This window comes from Cetorhinus maximus, chromosome 4 (assembly GCF_964194155.1).
Source record: "Cetorhinus maximus chromosome 4, sCetMax3.hap1.1, whole genome shotgun sequence".
Lineage (NCBI taxonomy): Eukaryota > Metazoa > Chordata > Chondrichthyes > Lamniformes > Cetorhinidae > Cetorhinus > Cetorhinus maximus.
In genome coordinates, this window is record NC_135882.1 from 44933026 (window position 1) to 44947368 (window position 14343).

At 41.8% G+C, this 14343-nt stretch overlaps 1 protein-coding gene across 14 annotated transcripts in view; it reads left to right on the top strand.

The window, feature by feature from the left end:
- clasp2 (cytoplasmic linker associated protein 2) overlaps positions 1-14343 on the top strand; it is a 570512-nt gene that overhangs the window by 485780 nt on the left and 70389 nt on the right. The gene's annotated exons all lie outside the window — the stretch shown is intronic.

The window sequence follows — 14343 nt, forward strand, 5'->3', positions numbered from 1 at the left end:
TTAGCCATTAATTCACCCTTTTGATCTTAATTCACGCTGTTAATCTTCCTTTATAATATTTATGTAGCCAATGTGGCAACCATTAGCAAATTGAATAATCACTGAAGTTTACATTCTGTTTCAAAGCTACTTAAACTGTGGTCTGTGAGCATGGCAGGGCCTACAACCTCATTATCCATCTGAGAAACTAAGTGAATTTTGATCTTGCGCTACATTCCTGAAATGGAACAGTAAATTCAAAAAATTAGTTTGCAAATTAGCTTGGAGTTGGGAGAATATTTTTGAACTACTTAAACTTGACTTTTAATTTTAAGTCTAGAATTTGGCTTATGCAAGAATTATTTTACTTATATACTTTGAATTCGAATTATATTGTATGTGTGGTTAAGTGGCCTACTAAGACAATGGCTTGCTATCTTTGGTGAATATCACTTATGAATAATGTGAATTGTAGGTCAGCTGTTTCTGCTGGCAAGGTGTTCAAAACAAATTTTCTTCAATTAGGAGCTGTTTGTAAGCCCATTTACAACTGCAAAGCAAGCCAGATTTAGCCCACATGCTGGGGGTTTGACAATCTCCAAACTAAATCTGAAGTACTATATCTAGATGACCATGAGCATCATCTTGGTGGAGACGATATGTTGCTAACATTTAAAAGTGCATAGTGCCAAGCACTATTAAAGACTTTTATGTAATCCAATAATCCGTACATAAACCATATAAATGCATGTTGGTATGTTTTGTTTTTTGTTTTCCTGGAGTTAATAAGGAATGATAATCAATATGTTCTTCTCTCCCTCTGATTATTTTACATATTCTGTACATATTTCATTATTTCAAATAGTTTCCGTATGGTTATCAAATAACGAGATTTCGACAGAGCAGATCTCCGGTTTGAAGACTGATAAAAGGATTCAATGGAATAGATTCAGAGAAGCTGTTTGCTCTAATGGGGGAATCCAACACAAGGGGGCATAATGTTAAAATTAGAGCTAGACCATTTAAGAGTGAAATCTAATAGCACTTTTTCAAGCTAAGCATAACGGACATCTGGAACACTCTCCCACCATCCCCCACCCCAAAAGGCCATGGATGCTAGGTCATTTGAAATTTTCAAGACTGAAATCAACAGATTTTTATTTGTTTAGGGTATTAGGATCTTGAGCACAGACTAGTTAAATATAGCTGAAGTATAGATCAGAAACGATATGAATGAATGGGCTTGAGGTGTTGAATGACCTCCTCCTGTCGCTGAAAACTGAATACTTCATTATGTTCACTTCTTGTTCTCGTTCTTGAGACTTAATGGATGATTCAAGTGCATGAATCCCAACTCTTTGTAGTTTGTACAGCTGTTATATTGCTACCTTGTGTTCAATTACACAAGTGCATAAATCATGTTGGATGATCAGAAGTAAGCTAAAACCCAGAAAATGAAGTTGCCATCTTCTCAAACTATGCAACAAATTCTGTTTCCAAACACTGAATTATGGCACGAGTACATTGATAAGCTTATGTTCCCTGTTATATTAATTCTCACCCGCAGAAGATGCATGCACTTGGAAATAAATCACTGAATCCCAATAACATTGAAAGTTACCTAAATACAGATGCATTTAACTATACCTCTAACCTGCCAAATTAAATATAACAACAATATGTTGTGGAACCAACTAGGAGCACCTAGAACAATATGTTGTAGAACCAACTAGGGACAAAACTATTTTAGATCTGGTATTTTGTAATGATGCAGTGTTAATTAGTAATTTCATAGTAAAAAAAATCCCCTGGGTAAAGAGTGAGCATAATACAAGTGAATTCCATATTAGGTTGAGAACAACATATTCATATCCAAAACAAGAATCTTAAACTTAAACAAAGCCAATTACATAGAGATGAGGACAGCATTGACTAAAGTTGATTGGGTAAATATATTGAAAGGTATGGCACATTTCAAGAAATGATTCAAAATTTTCAACAAAATTATATTCCATTAAAAAAGCAAGAAAGGTCCATCCATGGCCTACTAGGGAAGTTAAGCACAGTATAAAATTAAAACAAGAGGCTTATTATGTTGCAAAGAATAGTAGTAAGCTTGAGGATGGGAGAGTTTTAGAAACCAGAAAAGGGCGACCAAAAAGTTGATGAAAAGGGAAAAACAGAACATGTAAGTAAACTAGCCAGGAATATAATAAGATTCTAAGAGTTTTTTTAAAATATAAAAAAGGAGAGTAGCTAAAGTAAACATTGGTCCCTTGGAGTAGGGCTAGGAGAACTTATCACGGGGAATGAGAAAATGGCAGAAGCATGGAACAAATATTTTTGTCGTCTTCACAGTAGAAGACACAAATTACATACCAGAAATAGAGGGTAACCAAGGGGTTGTTGAAAATCAGGAAATTAAAGCAATTAATATCAGCAGAGGAAAGGGATTAAGAGAAATTTAAGAGACTAAAAACCAACAAATCCCCAGGAACTGATGGCTTCCATCCTAGGATTCTAAAAGAGGTAGATGCAGTGAGAGTGGATGTTTCTAAAATTCCATGGTTCAAGTTCCAAAGTTCCCAACTGGTTGGAAGTTAGCAAATATAACACCACTTTCAAGAAAGAAGCGAGAGAGAGAAAACTGGGAAATACAAGCCAGTTAACCTGACATTTGTCATCGGGAAAATGATGTAATCTGTAATTAAGGAAGACTCAACAATGCACTTAGAAATTATATTGTGATCAGACAGAGTCAACATGGTTTTATGAAATGGAAATCATTTTTGACAAAATTATTAAGATTTATTGAGGATGTAACTATTTGGATAGATAAAGGAGATGTAGGCCTGGCGTTCCAAAAGGGATTTGATAAGGCGCCACACAAAAGATTAATACACAGATAAGGGCCCATGGGGTTGAGGGTCATTTATTAGCACAGATTGAGGATCGGTTAACAGACAGGAAGCAAGAATCAGGATAAACGGCATTTTCAAGTTGGCAGGCTGTGACAAGTGAGTGAAGCAAGAATCGGTGTTGGGGCCTCAACTATTTACAATCTATATTCATGACTTAGACCAAGAAACTGGGAGTAATGTACCCAGGTTTGCTGGTAGTATAAAACTAGGTGGTAATGGAAACTGAGAAGGACATAGAGGTTCAACAGGTTGAGTGGCAACAAGGTGGCAGATGAAGTATAATGTGGGGAAGTGTGTGATTATTCACTTTGGTTGTAAGGATACAGAAGTATATTTTTCAAAAGGCATGAAACTTGTAAATCTTGCTGTCGAGGGAGACTTGGGCTGTGCTCGTGCAAAGCACACAAGAAGTTAGAATGCAGAAACATCAAGCAATTCAGAAGGCAAATTGCATGTTGGGCTTTATTGCAATGGGATAGGAATACAAGAATAAGGAGGTTGGGCTTTGGTGAGATCTCACCTGGAGTACTGTATGCAGTTTTAGTCTCCATGGCCTGAATCTTCTGGTAGGTATGCGGGGGCAGGCCCCACTCGCCGCGTGTAAAATGACACGTAGTGATGTCAGGCATGCATCCCAACGTCACCACGCGTCATTCCGATCATCAGTTTGGCGGGCACACACCAGAGTCAGCTGCGAGCCCGCCAAACTGTCAAAGCCGTTTAAGGCCATTTAACAACTAATTAAACTTTGTCTAGGCTGCCTTTCTAACATTAAGGTTGGCAGGTTGGCGAAGAGTCTAGGCGGCCTTTGTATTTCTCATGAAACCTCATCCACGGGCAGGATGAGGCTTCGTGAAGGATTTATAAATCAAATAAAGTTTTTCATTAAAATTCATTGACATGCCCCAGCTCATGTTACACTGTCACATGAGGGGCCATGTCTGAAAAATGTTTTCTTTTTTTCAAGCTCTCATAATGAAAATGATCTCCCTGAAGCAGCTCCATGCCTCAGGGAGTTTTACTTTCCCTCCTACCATGCCCCCACAGGGAGCGCTGAGCTTTAATTGGCCCGCCCATGTAAAATGGCAACGTGCAGCCAATTGTGGGCAGCGATCAGCTGCATGCCCACCCGCTCCTGCCCAGCCCGCACGACGGGGAGAAAATTCTCCCCCTTATCTAAGGAAGGGTAAATTTGGCTTGGAGGCTGAACAGCAAAGGTTCATTAGATGGATTCCTGGGATGAGAGTGTTGTCCTATGATGAAAGGCTGACCAATTTGAGCCTTTATTGCACTCATGTTGGTCCTTGCTTAACGATGTAATTGTAACCAGAAAATGGCCTCAATGGCTTCTCTTCCCATTCCTATCGAGTTACCTCTGGTGTCCTCCAAAGATCAATCCTTGAATCCTTCCAATTTCTCATTTATAAGATGCCCCTCAGTGATATAACTAGAAAACACATCATCAGTTTTCACCTGGATCTTGATGATACCCAGTTCCACCACACCACCACTTCTCTCAACCCTCCATTGTCTCTAAATTGTCAGACTGCTTATCCAACATCCAGTACTGGACGAGCAAAAATGTCCTCCATTTAAATATTTGGAAATCTGAAGCCCACCACAAAATCTACACCTTTGCCACCAATTTCATCCCTCTTCCATCTGTGCCATCATGAAGACTGCTTATTTTCACCTCTTTAACATTGCCCAACTCTGCCCCTGCCTCAGCTCAGCTGCTGAAACCCTGTTCCTTGGCTTTGTTACCTCGAGACCTGATTTTTCGAATACATGCCTCCCCTTCAGAATCACAGAATTGTTATGGTGCAAAAGAAGGCCATTTGGCCCATCGTGTCTGCACTGGCTGTCCAAATGAACATTATGACTCAGTGCCGCTCTCCTGCCTTTTCATTGTAACTCTGCACATTGTTTCTATTTATATAATCATCTAATGCCATCGATTGAACCTTCCTTCACCACACTTTCAGGCAGTGCATTCCAGACCCAAACAACTCACTGTGTGAGAAGGTTTTTTTCTCACATCGCATTTGCTCCTTTTGCAAATCACTTTAAATCTGTGCCCTCTCATTCTTGATCCTTTTACAAGTGGAAACAGTTTCTCCCTATCTAGTCTGTCCAGCCCTCTCATGATCTTGAATGCCTCTATCAAATCTCCCCTTAGCCTCCTCCTCTCCAAGAAGAACAGTCCCAACTTCTCCAATCAATCTTCATAACTGAAGTTTCTCAACACTGGAACCATTTTTGTAAACCTCTTCTGCACTCTCTCCAATGTCTTCACATCTTTCCGAAAGTGTGACGCCCAGAACTGTACATAATACTCCAACTGAGGTCTAACTAGTGTCCTATACAAGCTTAGCATAACCTCCTTGCTCTTGTACTGTATGGCCCTATTAATAAAGCCTAGGATACTATATGCTTTATTAACTGCTCTCTCTACTTGTCCTGCAACCTTTAATGACTTGTGCAGAAATACATGCAGGTCTTTCTGCTCTTGCACACCCTTTAAAGTTGTACCCTTTATTTTATGTTGTCTCTCCATGTTCTTCCTACCAAAATGAATCACCTCACACTTTCCTGCATTGAACTTCACCTGCCACCTTTCTGTCCACTCCACCAACTTGTCTATGTCCTTTTAAAGTTCTGCACTGTCCTCCTCACAGTTTATAATGCTTCCAAGTTTTGTATCATCCACAAACATTGAAATTATTCCCTGCACACCAAGATCTAGATCATTAATGTATATCAGGAAAAACAAGGATCCCAATATCAACCCCCGGGGAACTCCGCTACAAACTTCCTTCCAGGCCGAAAAATATCCATTAACCATTACTCACTGTTTCCTATCACTCAACAAATTTTGTATTCACGTTGCTACCTTCCCTTTTATTCCATGAGCTATAATTTTCCTCATAAGTCTGTTGTGCGGCCTTTTGGAAGTCCATGCATCACATCAACTGCATTACCCTCATCAATCCTCTCTGCTACTTCTTCAAAAAAAACTCCAGCAAGTTAGTTAAACACGATTTCCCCTTTAGAAACCCATGCTGGCTCTTCCTAGTCAACACTCATTTTTCCATGTGACTATTAATCCTATCCCGAATAATTGTTTCTAGAATCCTCCCACCACCGAAGTTAAACTGACTGGTCTGTAATTGCTGGGCTTATCCTACAACCTTTTTTGAACAAGGGCATAATGTTTGCAATTCTCCAGTCCTCTGGCACCTCCCCTGAGTTGAGGGGAGACTGAAAGTTTATGGCCAATGCCCCTGCAATTTCCACTCTCACTTCCTTCACTATCCTTGGATGCATCTCATCCGGTCCCGGTGCCTTGTCAACTTTTAAGTACCAACAGTTATCCAATACCACCTTATCAATGTTGAACCCTTCTAGTGACAGAGTTTCCTCCTCTGTCACCATGGCCTGGGTAGCACCTGCTTCCTTGATTAAAGACAGATGCAAAGTATTCATTTAACACCTCAGCCATGCACCCTGCTTCCATGTGTAAATCCCTTTTATGATCCTGAATCAGCCCTACTCCTCCTTTTACCACCTTTTTAACTATTTATGTACCTAAAGAAGACTTTGGGATTCCTCTTTATGTTGGCTGCCAGTCTTCTCTCATAATCCCTCTTCACTTCTCTTATTTGCTTCCTCACCCCTCTTCTGAACCTTCTGTATTCAGCTTGGTTCTCAATTGTATTCTCTACCTGACACGTCATGAGCATACTTTTTCTTCTTTATCTTAATTTTTATCTCTTTTTCATCCAAGGAGCTCTGGATTTGTTTGCCCTACCTTTCCCTTTTCAGGAAAACACCTGAACCATTTCTTCTTTGAGGATAACCCATTGTTCAGCTACAGATTTTCCCACATACCTTGGGTTCCAGTTTATCCGGCCCAGCTCCGTTCTTGCCCCATCAAAGTCAGTAGTCCCCAATTTAATTATCCTTACTCTGGATTACCCATTGTCCTTTTCTATCATCATCCACTGCCGAATACACCTGCCCTGCATGGGAAAGATCTACTTATGCTAAGAAGATGGATGCCGTTCTGAATGCAAGCTGCCGACTTATCACAGGTTGTTTAAAACCGACAAACACCAACAGCCTATATATCTTGGTGGGTAATGCTCCCCCTGATATAAGAAGAACGGTAGCCAGCAAGAAAGAGCGACTCCGCCAAACATCAGATAAGAGGCACCCTCTACATGGTCATACACCTACACCCAGCCGCCTAAAGTCAAGGAGGAGCTTCATGAACAATGTTGTTCCATTACAATCAACCCCATCTGAAGCCCGCATCGCCTTGTGGAAAGACCGGCTCGCCAGTCTCGAACAACCCCCAGCAATGGAAATTCTACTGGATGAAGGCCTTCCCCCAGGAGCTAATTGCAACTGGGCAACCTGGAAGTGCCTTAACAGACTTAGGACTGGTGTAGATCGTTCAAAGGTGTGACTAAGCAAATGGGAATATACAACCAGCCCGACAACTTGTGAATGTGGAACTGAGCCACAGACTATGCAACATCTCCTGCAATGTCTATCGCTAGAGGAACCCTGCACTGTTGCAGATCTTGCCTAATTCAACAACAAGGCGCAAAAATGTGTCCAGTTCTGGCTGAGCCATGTATAGACTGTCCATGGACACGATAAGAAGACCACCATCATCCTAAACCTTATGATAGGATGATCACTGTCTCCTAAATGTTCTCCCACTGACACTTGATCTATTTGGCAAACCTCATTTCCGAGAACCAAGTCCAGCAGTGCCTCCTTTCTTGTTGGACTGGACACATACTGCTGCAGAAAAATTCTCCTGAACGCACACTAGGAATTCTTGCTCCTCTCTGCCCTTTACACTACCTCTATCCAGTCTATATTTGGGTAATTAAAGTCTCCCATTATAACTACTCTATAATGTTTGCGCCTCTCTGTAATTTCCCTGCAGATTTGTTCCTCTACATCCTACCAAGCTATGTAATTGCACCCTCTTTGTACCTTAGCTGTAGCCAAATTGATTCTGCCCTTGAACCCTCTGGGACATCCTCTTTCTCCAACACTGCAATGCTTTCCTTAACCAATACAGCCACCCCTCCTCCTTTTCTTTCTGCCCTATCTTTCCTGAACACCTTGCACCCAGGAATGTTTAATGCCCAGTCCTGCCCTTCCTTGAGCCAGGTCTCTATTTTTACCACAATATCACAATTCCACACGACAATCTGCACCTGTAACTCCCCAATTTTATTTACAATACTCCATGCATTCACATACTTGCAGCATAACCCTGATTTAGACTTCATTAGTTTCTCCCTTACTCCGACTCTGCCTATTAACTTACTATTCTCTATTCTAGTGCTATCTGTCTCTCCCAGTATATTGTGCAGCTTGGTTTAACTCTCTACTATCCTCTCCTGGTTCCCACACCCCTGCCAAGTTGGTTCAAAGCCCCCTAAATAGCTCAAGCAAAATGGCCCACAAGGAACTCAGCCCTGGCTTGTACAGATGCCATCTCACCCAACCCAGTCCCCGTGTCCCAGGAATCTAAAGCCCTCCCTCCTGCATCATTTTTCCAGCCACGCATTCATCTGCCTTGTCCTCCTATTTCTATACTCACTTGCATGTGGAAGTGGGAGTAATCTGGAGATTACTACTTTTGAGCTCCTGCTTGCTAATTTTCTACCGAGCTCCCTAAAATCTGTCTGCAGGACCACATCCACCTTCCTGCCTAAGTCATTGGTACCAGCGTGGACCGCAATCTCTGGCTGTTCACCCTCCCCCAGAAGAATATCCTGCAGCTGCTCAGTGACACCCATGACCCTGGCACCAGGGAGGCAATATACCACCCTAGAGTCACACCTACGGCCATATAAACGCCTGCCTGTTCCCTAACTAACGAATCCCCTATCACTATTGCTCTTCGTTTCTTCTTCCTCCCCTCCTGTACAGCTGAGCCACTTGTGGTGCCACAAACTTGGCTCTGACTGCACTCCTCTGAGGAACCAATGCCCTCACTAGTATCCAAAATGAAAAATCAATCAGTGAGCAGGACCCCAGGGGACTCCTGCACTACCTGCCCAGTTCTTTTGGGCTGCCTGGTGCTCACCCATGCCCTTTCTGCCTCTATGCTCCTAACCTGCTGTTTAACCACCTCTCTGAATGTGCTAGCCACATAGCTGTCAACTCCGCAGATGCGCCACAGTGACTCCAGCTGCTGCTCGAGCTCCAAAACCCAGAGCTCATATTTCTGCAGCTAGCAGCACTTCTCGCACATGTGTTTATCTAGGTCACTAGTAGTGTCCACAACTTCCCATATATTACAGAACATGCATTCCACATGACTGAGCTGCTCTGCCATGTCTTAACTTTACTTCCCTTAGGTTAACTTTATTTTACTTTTATTTGCTTATATTACCTGCATTACTGGCACTGACTTCCCTTTATTCCTAGTGCTTCATACCCATATCCAAGTAACTACTTCTTTAAAAATAATAAGCTTTTCTAATTTACAGCTATTTAAAGACACTCCCTAACCACAATTCCTTACCAACCAATGAACTTACTGTTTTCCTGTGATGTCACGGTTCGATTTTTTTTTCAAATTCTGCTCCAAAGGTGAGGCTCACACCGAGGTCCGTTTCTGCTCAGCTGCTCCTGTTCCCAACTTAGAATAATTCTTATGTATGCCACACCTCTTTCCTCTGTGCACCAAATTCCCATGTAAGCCTAATTTGCTACTCATTCAGTTTCCGTCTCACTCTGGCATAGTCGCCATTCCAACCTTCATAGACTTGAGGTCATCAAAACTCTGCTACTGTGTCCTAATTCACACTAAATGCTGTTCACCAATCACACCTGTGCTCATTGACCTATACTGGCTCGAGTTAAACAACACTTGATTTTAAAATTCTCATCCTTGTTTTCAGGTTCCTTTCTATGGCGTGGCCACTGGTCTTTGCAATCTACAACCCACTGAGATATCTGCACTCTTCTAATTCTGGTCTCTTGAGTATCCCCAGTGTTAATCACTTCACCATTTGTGACCAGGCAAACAGCTGCCTAGGCCCTAAGCTCTAAAATTCCCTACCTAAACTCCTCCATCTTTTGATCTCTCTATCCTCCTTTTTTACACTCCTTAAAACCTACCTCATGGACCTCCTTATGTCATATTGTGTCATATTTTGTTTTATAATGCTTCTGTGAAGTGCCTTGGAACTTTATATTACGGTGAAGCGAGTATATAAATAGAAATCATTGTTGTTATACTCTCTGGAATTTAGAAGAATGAGAGGTGATTGCATTGAAATATACACAAGTCTGAAGGGGCCTGACATGGTAAACACTGAGAGGTTATTGCCCCCTGGCCGAGGAATCTAGAACATGGGGGGAGAGCCTTGGGTTAAGGAGACGATACTTCAGGACTGAGATGGGGATAAATGTTTCCACTCAGAAGATTGTGAATCTTCGGAGTTTGCTATCCTAGAGGGTTGTGGATGCTCCATCCTTGAATAGATTTAAGGCTGAGATTTTTGGTGTCTCAGAGAATTGAGGGATATGGGAAGCAGGTGGGAAAGTGGGGTTGAGACCAAAGGCATGATCGTATTGAATGGCAGAGCAGGCTCAAGAAGCCAAATGACCTTCTACCCCTATTTCTTATGTTCTTTGAAAGCAGATGCAGTTTGTATTGTAAAGAATCATAGAGTATTAATTTTCTATTCTGAAAAATATAGTGTCACTTTTTTTGTTCTGAAATTGTAAATAAAGAACATCTGTATTCATATTTTTAAAAAAAGAACAGGAAACTGCAAAGGCAGTTGAGTCCAGGAAAGGCTACAAGAAGGTTAGAATGCAGAATGAGTAAAAGTTACTTTGTTAAAGCCAAACATGATGTGGAAAAGTGGGGAGGTTCATTATTTGAACCACTGTATGCTCACTCACTGCGAAATGAAGCATCTTATCAATTTGTGTCTGGCCTTATCCCCTAAGTATTTTCTCATCTCACTTCTGGAGATTCAAGTAGCGCATGTGCAAAGAAGTGTGTCTGATTCAGATCTTAAGCTATAACCTGAGTTATGCCATCATATGATCAAATACTGAGCTGTATTGTCATCCCCATCCACCTCCTAAATATTTAAGACACTCAGACCACTTATGGGAGTTACTCGTTCTGCTATATCGACGAAAATACCTTTAATAGCAAGACCTTCCATTTGTAACAATGAAAGCTATTCGAAATACGTTCTCAATGTTGATGAAGTTTACTTTGAACTAAACGGATCAACATTATTCTGCATATTTTCAGAAGACTAACCTTAGCAAATTAAAATCCGATTTGTTTTTGTCGGGCTTTCCACTGTTACATGTTAAATGTCTTGGTATAAGATATTTTCTTCAATATAGCAGAACTAGTTACTCCCATATGTGGTCCAAGCATTTCATATTTATGGGTTAGCTGGGGGTGATGATACCACTCAGTATTTGACCATCTGATGGCATAACTCAGGTTAAGATCTGAATTAGATATTCACTTTTTTGCAAATGTGCTACTTCAATCTCCAGAACTGGAACGAGAAAATACTTAGGAGATAAGGCCAGATACAAATTGATACGGTGCTTCATTTCACAGTGAGTGAACATACAGAGCAATAGTCCTGATCAGGTTCAGTTAGTTCAATCAGATTTACGTGTCTTTACGTAACAAGGGAAAATAATGAACCACCCCACTTTTCCACATCATGTTTGCTCAGGCTTTGCATTAGGGTTGCCAATTCTGGCTGGAAGTAGTCCTTGCAATTTGATCTTGTGATGTCTGATCATGTGACACCTCCAAATGTCACAGCATGTACATTATAACAGTTGGGTCCCCTGCAATTGAGTATCTCTGCTCCTTTCATGCCAACAACTAATTGTGTTTTAGTTTTGAGATTCGGGTTACTTCCCACTAGCAAGTGAAGAATTGAAATCAAGGGCAGGGAAGAGTGGAAATTAATGTGGGAGATGGATTTGCGGCAGGGAAACCAGAGGTGGAAGGATCTTTGATTTCACCAGTAACTAATAATATCTCACTGAAATTGCACTGAAAGCTAATACTGCTAACAATGCAATTTTTCTCATAACCAACAGCAATACAGTAACGCACTGATAGTCTATATGTTGTAGATGTAATGTTGCAATATCTACCTGTAACTCGTAATAATCCTATAACCCTTTGGTATTCACCTTGTTACTACATCTAGAATCCCAATGCACAAGGTGTGATCAGGCTCCCCAATTGATGCCACTTTTGACAGACCCAATCTCTCTCCCAATCTCCTTTGACTCTGGTTCTATAGGAAGGTACCAAATCTAAAATGGGAGGTGCAGTCAGAGCTGATTTATTTGGACTTCAGAGGTTAAAACTCGCTGCCACACCTGAATGAAACCAAGAAATCATACAAAGGGCAGTAGGTTTGGTGTTTGGGGTACTTCCCATGTAGCACAGGTACCTCAGCTTTGTACCAACATTTCTAAACCAATCCCTGAGCTCAGATCAATAGAGAGATTTCACAGGATGAAATTAAAGTGCAGACAGAGGCCATTCAGCCTGTGTCATTGCTGATGCTGTCTCCCATATCCCCATTCCCCTTGATCCTTTTATGTTTGTTCTTTTCAGGTATTTATCCCACCCCTTTTTAAATGATGGCCTAGTCTCTAGCTCAATAACGAACTGTGGTGAAGCATCCCATGGTTTAATAAACCTCAATTCAAAACCCTCTATTCACCCTTCCCATCAGTCTTCCAGAGAGTATCCTCAATCTCCATGCTTTGTTCCTCACCAATGGAAACAACCTTCTATTGTTTATTTTGTTCCTAGCTTTCATTGTCAGTTTACTAGCTGTTCCTTTCTCTATCGGTCCCACTCACTGTGCTGTTGTTGCTCTTGGTTCAGTGGGAAATAGTGGTCCCCATCCTCTGACCTTTCTTCTCCAGTCTTCTTTTGCTCCCTCATCCTTAAGTTCACTGTCACTTTGTTAATCCAACTCCAACCTTGAGCCCTAAGTGCCCAATTCCTGCCCCCTTATCCCTGTTTACCTAGCCTTGCACCTCTCCCTGCTCTGTCTCATTCCCTCCCCCACCTCTCAACACCTGGCAGCCAGCCAGACCCATTTCCAATCACTCTTAAGCGGGGCCAGCTTTCTGCAGGTGGCTGACCTCACTGAACCAGAAGCTTTGCAGTACCAACCAGTGACATCACAAAGCAAGATGTCTGCTATTGTGGCCTGGATTTTTAAGTACAGAGCTGTTAGCAGTAATCCCTGGGAGATTCATGGCCCAATCACAGAACATTGCAATTAATATTGTAGCATGCAGTATCAGGAATATAATAAGTTCTTGGCCTTAATTCTGATGTCAGGGTGAGACTCTGAAAACAAATGGGATCAGTTTTTAAAGCTGGTGAATGCACTGAGAGCTCGTGAATGAGAGAGTTTTAAGGGTTAATTTCTGTCTAAAGTCTCATTTTTTCTCCAATTTAGCAATTAACTAAAAATGACTCTAAGTTAAGACAAGTTAAGTTTTATTCCAGCCTTAACCAGGGGTATGCAAGCTCTCTCAGAGCAGCTGCAGCTTGTTAATTAGATAGCTAGCTTAAACTGGTTTTCAGAAGCTTGAATCAGTTGTTTTTCAGGAAGCTTTAAAACAGGCCTTCCTCAGTGCTGCCTTGGCCAGTGTCCAGCTAGGAGTTTGGTTGGTTGGTTGGATGAGTGAGTTGCTTCTTTCTTTTTCTACCTTCTTTAACCTCCAGTAGTTGTCTCTTATTTCAGTACAGGGGAAGGAACTGTTTGGTGAGTAACTGGTAAGTTATTCTAATTGTAATAAATAGTTTTTAAACTTATGGGATGGGAGGTCAACTCAGCCGAGTGGAATGTACATCCTGCGGTATGTGGGAAGTCATGGATGCACCATGTGTCCTAGACAACCACATCTGCAGGAAGTGTCACTGGCTGCAGAAGCTTGTGCCTCCGGGAACTCAAGTGGCACCTGGGGTCACTGTTGTACATCCATGAGGCAGAGAACTACATGGATAGCATGTTTAGGGAGGTGGTCACACCACAGGTTAGGAGCATACAGGCAGAGAGGGAATGGGTGACCACCAGGTAATCTAAGACAACCAGGCAGGTGTGCAGGAGTGCCCTGAATCTATCTTGCTAATCGATTTTCCATTTTGGATACTGCTGAGGGTGATAGTTCCTCAGGGGAGTGCAGCCAGAGCCAAGTCTGTGGCACTACAGGTGGCCCAGCTGCACAGGAGGGAAGGAAGAAGAGTGGAAGAGCAATAGTGATAAGGGATTCAATAGGGGATCAGTCAGGTGTTTCTGCGGCAGTAAATGTGACTCCAGGATGGTGTGTTGTCTCTCCGCTGTCAGGTCAAGGATGTCACTGAGTGGCTGCA